The sequence below is a fragment of the Bos grunniens genome, chromosome X (genome assembly GCF_055505025.1).
Source record: "Bos grunniens cultivar Pamir isolate PY7600 chromosome X, Bosgru_T2T1.0, whole genome shotgun sequence".
Lineage (NCBI taxonomy): Eukaryota > Metazoa > Chordata > Mammalia > Artiodactyla > Bovidae > Bos > Bos grunniens.
Window position 1 is genome coordinate 2,169,514 of NC_141194.1, and position 12,214 is coordinate 2,181,727.

The 12,214-nt window shown below is 44.5% G+C and overlaps 1 protein-coding gene and 1 non-coding gene across 41 annotated transcripts in view; one reads left to right on the plus strand and one right to left on the minus strand.

Moving 5' to 3' along the window:
* LOC147339695 (uncharacterized) overlaps nt 1–12,214 on the minus strand; it is a 203,712-nt gene that overhangs the window by 171,703 nt on the left and 19,795 nt on the right. The window lies entirely within an intron of this gene.
* On the plus strand, nt 8,743–8,814 carry TRNAC-ACA (transfer RNA cysteine (anticodon ACA)). The gene has a single exon. It is a non-coding gene; the product is annotated as a tRNA-Cys (tRNA).

Below are 12,214 nucleotides of genomic sequence, written 5' to 3' on the forward strand. Positions count from 1 at the left end.
ACATTCAAGCTACTATTAATTTTCCAATTTGTAGATGAGGAACTTGAATCTCACAGCTTAACATTTTCATCTAGCTAGTCAGTGATATCTCAGCGCAGGAGTTCTTACCAAGAGTTCTGTGCTTTGACGAGAATTACATACTGAGTTACATATTAAATGACAGAGCTAATGATACATTTTTAAAATTCATTATGCTGACAATGAAATGATGCTTTTGAACTGTGGTGTTGGAGAAGACTCTTGAAGACTCCCTCGGACGGCAAGGAGTCCAACCAGTCCATCCTACGGGAAATCAGTCCTGAATATTCATTGGCAGGACTGCTGTTGATGCTGAAACTCCAATCCTTTGGCCTCCTGATGCTAAGAGCTGATTCATTGGAAAAGACCCTGATGCTGGGAAAGATTGAAGGCAGGAGGAGAAGGGGACGACAGAGGATGAGATGGTTGGATGACCTCACCAGTCCAATGGACATGAGTGTGAGTAAACTCTGGGAGTTGGTGATGGACAGGGAGGCCTGACGTGCTGCAGTCCGTGGGGTCGTGAAGAGTCAGACATGACTGAGAGACTGAACCAAACTGACTGAATGCTAACTGTGGATCTTCCGGCCGTTAGAACTTCTCCGTGGGAACTATACTTTTAATAAACTGGTACTCTTAGACAACGTGATTTAAGAAGCTAATCCAGGTCTCCCCTGGTGGCTCAGGGGTAAAGAATTTTCCTGTAAATCCTGCAACTAGAGAGCAGCTCCCATGTAGCAACAAAGACCAAGTGTTAAGAAAAGCTAATCCAATCAATCCTAACAATTAAAAAAAAAAAAAAGATGCAATCCTTTCTACTATCATAGAAAGGAATTCCACTGTCTTCCCAAGTTAAGACACCAACAACGCAAAAACTTCAGCAAAGAAAAAGATCAGAATTGAGTTCATGACTATTTGCCCTCCAGTGGACTCGGCTGGCCGTCTGCAGTGTGGAAGTCTTAGGTTCTACCCGAGCCATTTTCAGCCACAAAGCAATTCTAGGCCAACGTTCCAGAGTCCAGTTTTCTGACAAAGTTCAGAAATAACCGGTCATTTTCCCCTTTGTATTCAATTTATCTTCAGTGCCATCTTACTATGTACGGTTCACTGGTAGCCCAGAGGGTAAAGAATCTGCCAGCAATGCTGGAGACCATGATTTGATCCCTGGGGTCAGGAAGATCCCCTAGAGAAGGGAACGGCACCCACTCCAGTATTCTTGGTGCTGCCCTGGTGGCTCAGTCAGTAAAGAATCTGCCTCCCATGCAGGAGACTTGGGTTCGGTCCTTGGGTGGGGAAGATCCCCTGGAGAAGGAAATGGCGACCCACTCCAGTATTCTTGCCTGGAAAAATCCCATGGACATGGGAGCCTGGTGGGCTATGGTCCATGGGGTCGCAAGAGTCGGACATGCCTTTGAGACTAAAGCACCAGCCCCAGCATTCTTGCCTGAGAAATCTCACGGACAAAGGAGCCTGGTGGGCTACAGTCCATACGGTTCCAAGAGTCCGACACGACTGAGCGACTTTCACTTCAAGCGCTGTCATAGATAGTGGGTGGGAAATGCAATCTTTACAGGGAGCTTAAAATCAACCTCTTATAAAAGCAAACTGGAACATCACACGGTCATGATCTTTACCACTGCATCTTAAAGGCCACAGCCATCTAGTTCCAAGCACCGTGCAAGGCAGGGTTTAAGGAAAGCGTCGTACAGAAGAACGCCAAAGGGGAATGATATTCCAAAACACAAGTTGAGTCTTCTAAAAATCACGTCAACACTCCCAGATCACATTTCTTCTGACAACCGTGTTTTTCTTTTCTCTCTGTCTCACTTGCTTTCTCTGCCTGCTTCCTTGCATATTTCAAAGACTCTCTCTCTTGATCTTTACTAAATAGAGCACTTAGCGATCTTTCCTAAATAGAGCACTTAGCAACATTCTCTGTGATTGCTGGCCTCATCCTTTACAGACTCTGCTCAGAACACCTACCCATCAGTCACAGAAAGGGGGCCTTGGCCCTTCCCTGGTGGTTCAGCAGCTAAGACTATACACTCCCAGCACAGGGGGCCCAGGTTCACTCCCTTTTCAGAGAACTAGATCCTACAGCCTGCAATTAAAGTTTCTACATGGTGCAACAAAGACCCAGCTCAGCCAAATAAATATAAAAAAGAAAAGAAAAGAAAATGTGGGTGCTGGGCAAGCCAGTTCTTTCTTCCATGGAAATAATCCAAGCTGCATGAGACACGGAGTGAACACAGTCTACCCTGAGACATCTCTAACGTAGCTATCCCTTCATCCTCCAATGCAGCAGCGTCGGGGTGTTCTTATAAACTGATTAGGGTTTCTGGGTCAGGAAAAGCCCCTGGAGGAGAAAATGGCAAGCCGCTCCAGTGTCCTTGCCTGGAGAATCCCATGGACAGAGGAGCCTGGCGGGATACAGTCCCTGGGTTCCCAAAGAGTTGGACACGACTGAAATGACTTAGCATTCACGAATGCAAACACGACTTCACAATTCAGACTCTGGCATCTAGCGGGCTTCTGCTGGACCACCATGCAAGCTCCTTTAAAACCCAAGTGCGTTCCCTTTCACGTTTTACTGGAGGAAGCGAAGCCCACACGCTCTCCATACGTCCTTCATATTTACCCACCGTCCCCTTTGGAGCCAGGACCCTCTTCAGAACACATTACCTTTACTCACCATTGCTCTTGAGGCTCCTCTTAGCCGTAACAATCTCTCAGAGCTCCCTTTGTTTTTGGAGATCTTGAGACTGAAGAAGGACCTGGTAAATATTCTGTAGAATGTCTGTTCCTACTGGGATGTGTTTGAGGTTATTCTCACGACTAGATTGGCTTATAGCTTTTTTTTTTTTTTTTGGAAGGAAGATTTGAAAGGCACCACGTTCTATCAAGGGAATATATGACCTACAGGACTCACACTGGGCATACTGACAGACTATGTGGCTGAGGTCCTAGCTCGTAAGTTTCCTAGCTCTTAAGTTACTTTCTAACTGCTTTCCTTGTTTTAACCACTGGAAGAGACTCACTCACCACATCCTGTCAGTAAGGAGTTAGAAATTCTATACCACATCTTCAAGTGGGGAGTCATGACATAAATTACTGGGAATTCTTCTGTGCCTCTGTATTTGAGCTTCACTAATCATATGATGATCAGTTCCCTATGCTAATCACACGATCATTAGCTTCCCTGGTGGCTCAGACGGTAAAGCGTCTGCCTGCAATGCGGGAGACCCGGGTTCGATTCCTGGGTCAGGAAGATCCCCTGGAGAAGGAAATGACAATCCACTTCAGCACTCTTGCCTGGAAAATCCCATGGATGGAGCAGCCTGATAGGCTACAGGCCATGGGGTTGCAAAGAGTCGGATATGACTGAACGATTTCACTTCACTTCAATCATATGAGATGAGATAGTTGGATGGCATCACCAACTCAATGGACTTGAGTTTAAGCAAGCTCTGGGAGTTGGTGATGGACACGGCAGCCTGGCCTGCTGCAGAGCGTGGGGTCGTAAAGAGTTGGACACGACTGAGCGACTGAACAACAATCATATATTTATATGTCTTACACTTCGGTAACACCTACTGCCATATGTCAACTCAGAAAAAATTATTTAGTACACGCCTGCATTCCTTATTCCAGTCACATTGTCTGATCTCTGTGGAAGAGATAAGACGTTTAAAACCAGAGTTCTAGAGACTTCCCTGGAGATTTGAGGGTTAGGACTTTGCCTTTCAGTAGATGGGGGTTTGGGGTCAATCCCTGGTTGGGGAACCTAAGCTCTCACGTGCCTGGAGGCCAGAAAAGCAGAACATAAGACAGGAGCAATGTTGTAACAGATTTCAATAAAGACTTTAAAAATGGTTCACATCAAAAGAAAAAAAATCTGAAAAAAAAAGTTTGTGTGCTCAGTCACTCAGTCGTGTCAAACTCTTTGCAATTCCATGGACCGTAGCCCACCAGGCTCCTCTGTGCATGGGATTCTCCAGGCAAGAATACTGGAGTGGGTTGCCATGCCCTCCTCCAGGGGATCTTCCCAACCCAGGGATCGAACATATGTCTCCTGTGTCTCCTGCATTGACAGGCGGGTTCTTTACCACTAGCACCATCAGAGAAGCCCAGATACACACTAGAAATTCTGAAGACACTGTAACAAGGGCACCAAGCATCCTGAAACCATACAAGATTAGAGGGGAGGGGAGATGTGATTCTTGGCTAGATGGTAAATATACGTGAGATCCACAGTTACTAGAGGGACCGTCCCATCAGGGTCCCAAACGATCTTATCTTTAAAAAGTCTCAGTTGTCTTTCCACCCTCCTGGTGCTGTTGCTTTCTGTAGGCACCATGTTTAGGACCATCAGATCACACACACACACACACAAAATCATCATAAAAATCAGTAAACTTTGAAACTGTACACAACAGGGACCTGACCTACAGTCAGAAATGCTACCTGTCAATAATCGAAAGAATCCTACTAATAAACTGGAAAATCTAGACCGTGTGGAAATCTTGCACCTTTTTTTTTGTTAATCATATACACATCTTTGATTCAGGAAATCAACCCAGAATATTCACGGGAAGGACTGATGCTGAAGCTCCAATCCTTTGGCCACCTGATGCAAAGAGCCGACTCATTGGAAAAGACCCTGATTCTGGGAAAGATTGAGGGCGGGAGGAGAAGGGGACGACAGAGGATCGGATGGTTGGATGGCATTACCGACTCAATGGACACGAATTTGAGCAAGCTCCAGGAGATGGTGATGCACAGGGAGGTCTGGCGTGCTGCAGTCCATGGGGTTACAGAGTCCGACGTGACTGAGTGACTCAAATGATACCCATCTTTTATTGCCATTAATAACATTACTGGACATTCCCTGGTGGGTCCAGTGATTGAGAATTCGCCTGCCAGGGCGGGGGACACAGCTTCAGTCCCTGGTCTGGGAAAATCACACACGCTGAGAAGCAACCAAGCCCGTGTACCACAATTACTAAAGCTTTACTCTACATCCTGGGAGCCACTGCAAGAGAAGCCTCTGAAATGAGAAGCCTGCATATCGCAACTAGAGAATAGCCCCTGCTCGCCGCAACTAGAGCAAGTCCACACGCAGCAATGAAGACCCACAGCAGCAAAAAAAAAAATTTTTAATAAATTAATTTAAAAAATAACCTTGCTATACAGAAAAGGATCAGTGCTTTTCTAAACAAACGAGGAATCTGCTTTTTCCTATGAAACACGGCTGCTTGAAAGAACAATGCTAATAATTAGACATTTTTGAAATAGTTTCATGGCAGTCATTTGTATAATAAATGACTTCCCTGGCTGTTGAAAAAATTACATTAAGCAGTTCAATAAGCTAAAATGCCAAGGAATTTTGCAAATATTTAGTTTGTGCATTGTATCTGCCAAACACTGGGTTAACACCTCAGAGACAAAAAAAAAAAAAAAAGCAATAATCTATCCTGGGGACTTCCCTGGAGACAGTGGCTAAAACCCCATGTTCCCAATGCAGGCGGCTGGGATTCGATCCGTGATCAAGGAACTAGATCCTACATGCTGCAAGTAAGACCCAGCACAGTCAAATAAATAGACAAAAATAAATATTAATTTAAAACAAAATAATCTATCCTATTTTATTCTAAGATGGCTTCTGATGTTCTCCAAATTTTTGTCATCAATGAGAATTAATGCTCAAGTTTTGCCCAACAGAGCCTATGAAACCAGTCTTCAAGGGTGTACCACGTCATATGGAGGGAGCTGAAATTCATGGGAAGTTTAATTGCCTGTTTTCCAAAGAATACATTGCTCTTGGGGCAGGATCACTCTCACTTAGGTGGGAAGGAAAACAGAGTGGAATGTAATCTCTGAAGGAGTTCCCTGGGGGCTCAGAGGGTAAAGAATCTGCCTGCAGTGCAGGAGACCCGGGTTCGATACCTGGGTCAAGAGGAGGGCATGGCAACCCACTCCAGGATTCTTGCCTGGAGAATCCCATGGACAGAGGAGCCTGGAGGGCTACAGTCCCTGGGGTCACAAACGTGCCTGTCCCAAGAGTACCCCAGGTCAGAGGACTGAAGACGGTCACTTGTGTGGCCCGAGGGACCTGGAGGCATGGCTATAGTCCTGCAGCCACTAGCTGTCCCAGTGTTTCATTCTTATGGGAAAGAAGGTCACTGGCAAGTGAGCTTCCTTCCTGACTTGGCACGTGGAAATGTCTGATTTAAGTGGCAACAGAGGAAGACGGACAGAAACAGAGACCGAGAGACAGACGGTGAGAAGGGAGAGGTTAACATTTTACTCACGGTTCCTTTTTTTTTTTTTTGCCACCTGGAAAGAGCTTCTGGCTATCTCGGGACATTCACATTAAGAATGTGACTGTAATGGTCCTGATGAATCTATTTGCAGGGCTGCAGTGGAGAGACAGACTTGGGGGCACAGTGGGGGAAGGAGAGGGTGGGACAAATTGAGAGAGTAGCGTGGACATCTATACATGGACCGTGTGTGAAATAGACAGCTAGTGGGAAGCTGCTCTGTAGCACAGGGTTCTCAGCTCACTGCAGTCTGATGACCTAGAGGGCTGGATGGGGGTGGGCGGGAGGCTCAAGAGAGAGGAGATGTATGTATACATATTAAAAGCAGACACATCACTTTGCCAACAAATGTCTGTCTAGTCAAGGCTATGGTTTTCCCAGTAGACATGTGTGGGTGTGAGAGTTGGACTATAAAGAAAGCTGAGCACCGAAGAATTGATGCTTTTGGACTGTGGTGTTGGATAAGACTCTTGAGAGTCCCTTGGACTGCAAGGAGATCCAACCAGTCCATTCTAAAGGAGATCAATCCTGGGTGTCCTTTGGAATGACTGCTGTTGAAGCTGAAACTCCAATCCTTTGGCCACCTGATGCGAAAAACTGACTCATTTGAAAAGACCCTGATGCTGGGAAAGATTGAAGGCGAGAGGAGAAGGAGGCGACAGAGGATGAGATGGTTGGATGGCATCACTGACTCACTGCACATGGATTTGGATGGACTCTGGGAGTTGGTGATGGACAGGGAGGCCTGGCGTGCTGCGGTTCATGGGGTCACGAAGAGTCAGACACGACTGAGTGACTGAACTGAACTGAACTGATGGCTGATTCATGATGTTGGACAGCATAAACCAACACCACGTTGTAAAGCAATTATCCTCCCATTAAAAATTAAAAAAATTTTTTTTAATTTAACTTTAAAGACACTGGCATGGACTTCCCTGCTGGTCTACTGGCTAAGAATCTGCCTGCCGATGTAGGCGACAATCATTTTGATCCCTCATCCAGGAAGATTCCACGTGCCATGGGACAACTAAACCAGTGTGTCATGACTACTGAGTTTGTGCTCTAAAGTCCGTAGTCTGCGACAAGCGAGGCTACCGCAACGAGAAGCCAGGCCACCACAATTAGAGCGTAGCCCCCGTTTGCTGGAACCAGAAAAGAAAAACAAAAACACCTGCACAGCAATGAAGACCTAACACAGCCAAAATTAATAGAAATTGCTTAAAAAAGAAGCAATGACATGTACATTAGCACCCAAACTGTGAAATACCTAAGGATGGATCTAGAAAAATAAGTGCGACAGGATGTGTATGAGGCAAACTACAAAATCAGACAGGAAGAAAACCAAAGAGCTAAATGTATGGACAGATGTGCCATGTTGGTGGGTAGAACGTCTCAACACCGGCAAGACGTCAGTTCTTTCCACCTTGGTCTACAGATCTAAAGCAATCCCAGGCAAAATTTCAACAAGTCCCATTTTACGGACATCAATTTTGTTGTTGTTCAGTCACTAAGTCGTGTCCAGGTCTTTGTGATCCCACAGACTACAGCCCGCCAGGCTTCCCTATCCTTCACTATCTCTTGGAGTTTGCTCAAACTCATGTCCATTGAGTCGGTGATGCCATCCAACCATCTCATCCTCTGTCGTCCCCTTCTCCTCCCACCTTCAATCTTTCCCAGCATCGGGGTCTTTTCCAATGAGTCAGCTCTTCACATCAGGTGGCCAAAGGATTGGAGCTTCAGCTTCAGCATCAGTCTTTCCAATGAACACTCAGGACTGATTTCCTTTAGGATGGACTGGTTCGATCTCCTTGCAATCCAAGGGACTCTCAAGAGTCTTCTCGAGTACCATGGTTCAAAAGCATTGTTGATGATGCTAAAGTTTATATGACTGAGAAATAAAATTTATCCACATCTCCCCAGACTTTCTCTCAGATAATTCCAAATCCAGAATCGGATTTTACTTTTTTCTTTCCTTCTTTTCCTTCCTTCGCCTGCCCCCTTTTCCCCCTCTAAACAAGCAACATTTTGTTTCTTTTTTGGGGGCACAAAACCCTTTTCCCTTAAATATATCCATGGATTTCTCTGAAATTTATTCCAGAGTCTGCCTCCCATAACTCACATACTCACAGAGAACTCCTGTCTGTCCTGTAATAACCCTTAAGCATCTACAAATCTCTACACCAGGGGTTGGCAAACTATTTCTAGGAAGGATCAGGTATTAACAGTACATCTTTTACGCTTCACAGGTAAGGCCGTCTGTGTCAGTTTTTTGAAAGATTTTAGCACTTTTTTGAGGTCAAACTTACATACCATGCAATTCACCCATTCTCAGGTATGGTTCAGTGCCTTTTTTAAAGTTAATCTGTATCACTGTCCAGTCTTCACTATTTAAGTCCAGTTGACTTCCCTGGTGGCTCAGATGGTAAAGCGTCTGCCTACAAAGCAGGAGACCCAGGTTCAATCCCTGGGTTGGGAAGATTCCCTGGAGAAGGAAATGGTAACCCACCCCAGTATTCTTGCTTGGAAAATCCCATGGACCGAGAAGCCTGGTAGGCTACAGGCCATGGGGTCTCAAAGAGTCGGACATGACTGAGCGACTTCACTTTCACTTTTCACTTAGAACATTTACATCCCTTTAAAAAGTCCTCTCGTGCCCATATTCAGGCAACTGCACTTCCAACTCAGGCAACTCTATTCTCTAGGGGAAAAAAAAAATGCCTTTGCCTACTTGTCAAATGAATGGAATCATACGTTTGTTTTTTTTTTGCTTAGCATACTGTTTTTATGGCTCATTCAGCTGTAACATGTCCCTGTGACTTGCTCCTTTCTTTGTGGGAATAGGATTCATTTAGATGGATATACCACAGTGTATCTATCTATTCATGCAGTGATGGGCATTTGGGATTTTTTCCAGGTTCTAGCTATCAAGAAGAATGCTTTGAACATTGGTCAAAAAGTATAAACGGACAGTTAGGAGATGAATAAGTTCTGGGGAACTGATGCCAAGTGCTGGGCTGAGAGTAACCAACACTATATTGTATTACTTGAAAGCTACTACAGAGTTGCTGTTGTTCAACTGCCAGGCTTCCCTGTCCTTCACCATCACGGGGGCTATCTTTAAAAAAAATAAATGGAGGTGGTGGAGGGCTTAGATAATGCTATGATGCAAATCCTCTTGCAACATATAAATGTATCAAATCATTAAACTGTGCAACTTAACCTCACACAATGTGGCATGTTGGACATATCACAAAAGTTAACACTCATGTGTCAATGCACACATCCATGGACAATGCATGCATGAATGAGTGTGGCTCTGTTCCAATAAAACTTTATTTGCAAAAGCCAGACGGGGGCCATATTTGTCCAAAGGGCCATAACTGCCTGGACCCTAGCTGTTACCCACATTCTTGAGTGCCTGGAAACAGGAAGCCTTACAGTTAAGCCATATGCATTTATCTGTTAATGCCTCTCTCTTCATATAACCTTGAACCGTGTTGGGGCAAGATAATGTTTTGCTGGATACTTTTCTAATGCCCTGCAGGTTCCTAACACAACAGGCACAGAATAAATAGCATGCTTGAATTTGCTCAGTTGTGTCCGACTCTTTGCGACCCCATGGACTGTAGCCCGCCAGGCTCCTCTGCCCATGGGGATCCTTCAGGCAAGAATACTGGAGGGGAATACTGAAGGGAATGGGTTGCCATTCCCTTCTCCAGGGGATCTTCCCAACTCAAGGATCGAACCCAGGTCTCCCTCATTACAGGGAGGTTCTTTACTGCCTGAGCCACCAGGGAAGCCCCAATAACTGAGTAAGTCATACTCATTGAGCCCAAGAAATAGAACTATGCCTAATTATCAGAATTTGATTCAATGCTCATGATGTCAGTACTCTGAAGATAAAACAATCGACGACACAATAGGATTCTTCTTTTTGAGCTATATTTTTTTCACAAGGATTCAGAGTCATTCAATACGATTCAGTTGGTGAATTATGTCTCTCTCTCCAATGTAGAGGTTTCCTTCTTTTTGTTCAGTGGCTAAGTCATGTCAGACTCTTTGCAACCCCATGGATTGTGGCAGCCAAACTCTTAAATTTTCCAGTTACTGTAAGGCATTCTAGAAAATCATTTGCATGTTCAGAACATCATCAGAAAAGAAATACTGTTAAAACTATCTTGATGTTTACAAGGAATAGATAACAGGAATGCCAGTGGGTTTAAATGACATTTTCCCCGGAACTTATGAGATGATGAAGGCAATGAATTTAAGCATCAACTGTCATTATTTACATTCCCTTCATCTCTAATATGGTTAATTTAGGGACGTTCTACAGCGACGTATTCCCAAGCCAAAACAATTTCTTTTTAAGAATATATTCCAAATGCCAGATGCATAATTCTTTTTTGGAAATATACTCCTGACAAAGCAATGGAATGCTCTTGCCATTCTGAATAGCTTTTGAAACCCCAGCTCAGACCTTAAAAGGACTGACTCATGGCTCAGAAAAACGCAATAAAACTGAATTGAATTAACAAAATGATACCCAGAAGGGAAAATAAGGCTGCCTGTGAATAAGTGTATGTTATACAGTGGGTGATTCTTGGTCAAGAAGTGTAATTTATACTCTGTATCGACTTGCTTTTATGGCGTTTTTTAAAGTTCAAGGTTACAGGCAGATTCCTACATAAGCAGCCCAAATTCTCCATCCTTTCTAATCCATGCTATCGTGCTAATAATTCATGGCAATATTCGGAATGAAGGTCTTTATTTTGAGGTATGAATGGGTTGATGACATAATTTAGCAGTCATTCGGGGACAGGTCTGTCGGTGGAAGGAATGAGTAATAATTGTATGGAGCACTTATCATAATTTAGCATTTGCAAGAATGAAGGTTTACTGTTAAGTGAAACCAACCTGTCCTCAGTTTAGAAAGCTATGAATATGATAATAAACTGGTATTACATAAAATAACGTGTTAGTGCTCAGCTGTGTCTCTTTGTCACCTCATGGACTGTAGCTCTCCAAGCTCCTGTGTCCATGGGATTTTTCAGGCAAGAGTGCTGGAGTGGGTTGCCATTTCCTCCTCCAGGGGAATCTCCCCAACCCAGGGATCAAACCCGGGTTGTGTCAATTGCATCGCAGGCGAATTCTTTACCCACTAAGCCACTGGGGAAGCCCACATAAAATAATGCCTCCAGAACAGCGCCGAGAAGTTTAGGGAAAAGAAACAAAAAAACAAAAGGGGCGTTTGGGGAAGACTGGATACGTGTATAGGTATGGTTCAGTCCCTTCAGTGGTCAGCTGAAACCATCACAATGTTGCTGACCAGCTGTCGCTTAGTCGCTTGTGTCTGACTCTTTGCAACCCCATAGACTGGAGCCCACCAGGCTACTCTGCCCATGGGATTCTCCAAGCTAGAATACTGTAGTGGTTTGCCGTTTCCTCCTCCAGGGATTAAACCTGCATCTCCAGCGTTGCTGGCGTGTTCTTTACCACTGAGACAGCTGGGCTTCTCACTACGCGGCTATACCCCAACATAAAATAAAAAATTAAGAGGAAATAAGATACCTGTGAAGGGTTGCCTATCAACTGTTCAGAGATAATCAAACAACATGCTTACAAATTGAGTCAACAAACCAAAAAAAAAGGAAAACCACTGATCAGCTTCAAAGTGCCAGGAGAATTGCCAATCCCACTCCTGGGCATATATCCGGAGAAAACCACGACCTGGAAGAATGCATGCACCCCAGTGTTCACTGCAGCACTGTTTACAATACCCTAGATATGGAAGCAACCTCAACGTCCATCAACTGAGGAATGGATAAAGATGTGGTTCAGTTCAGTTCAGTCGCTCAGTCGTGTCCGACTCTTTG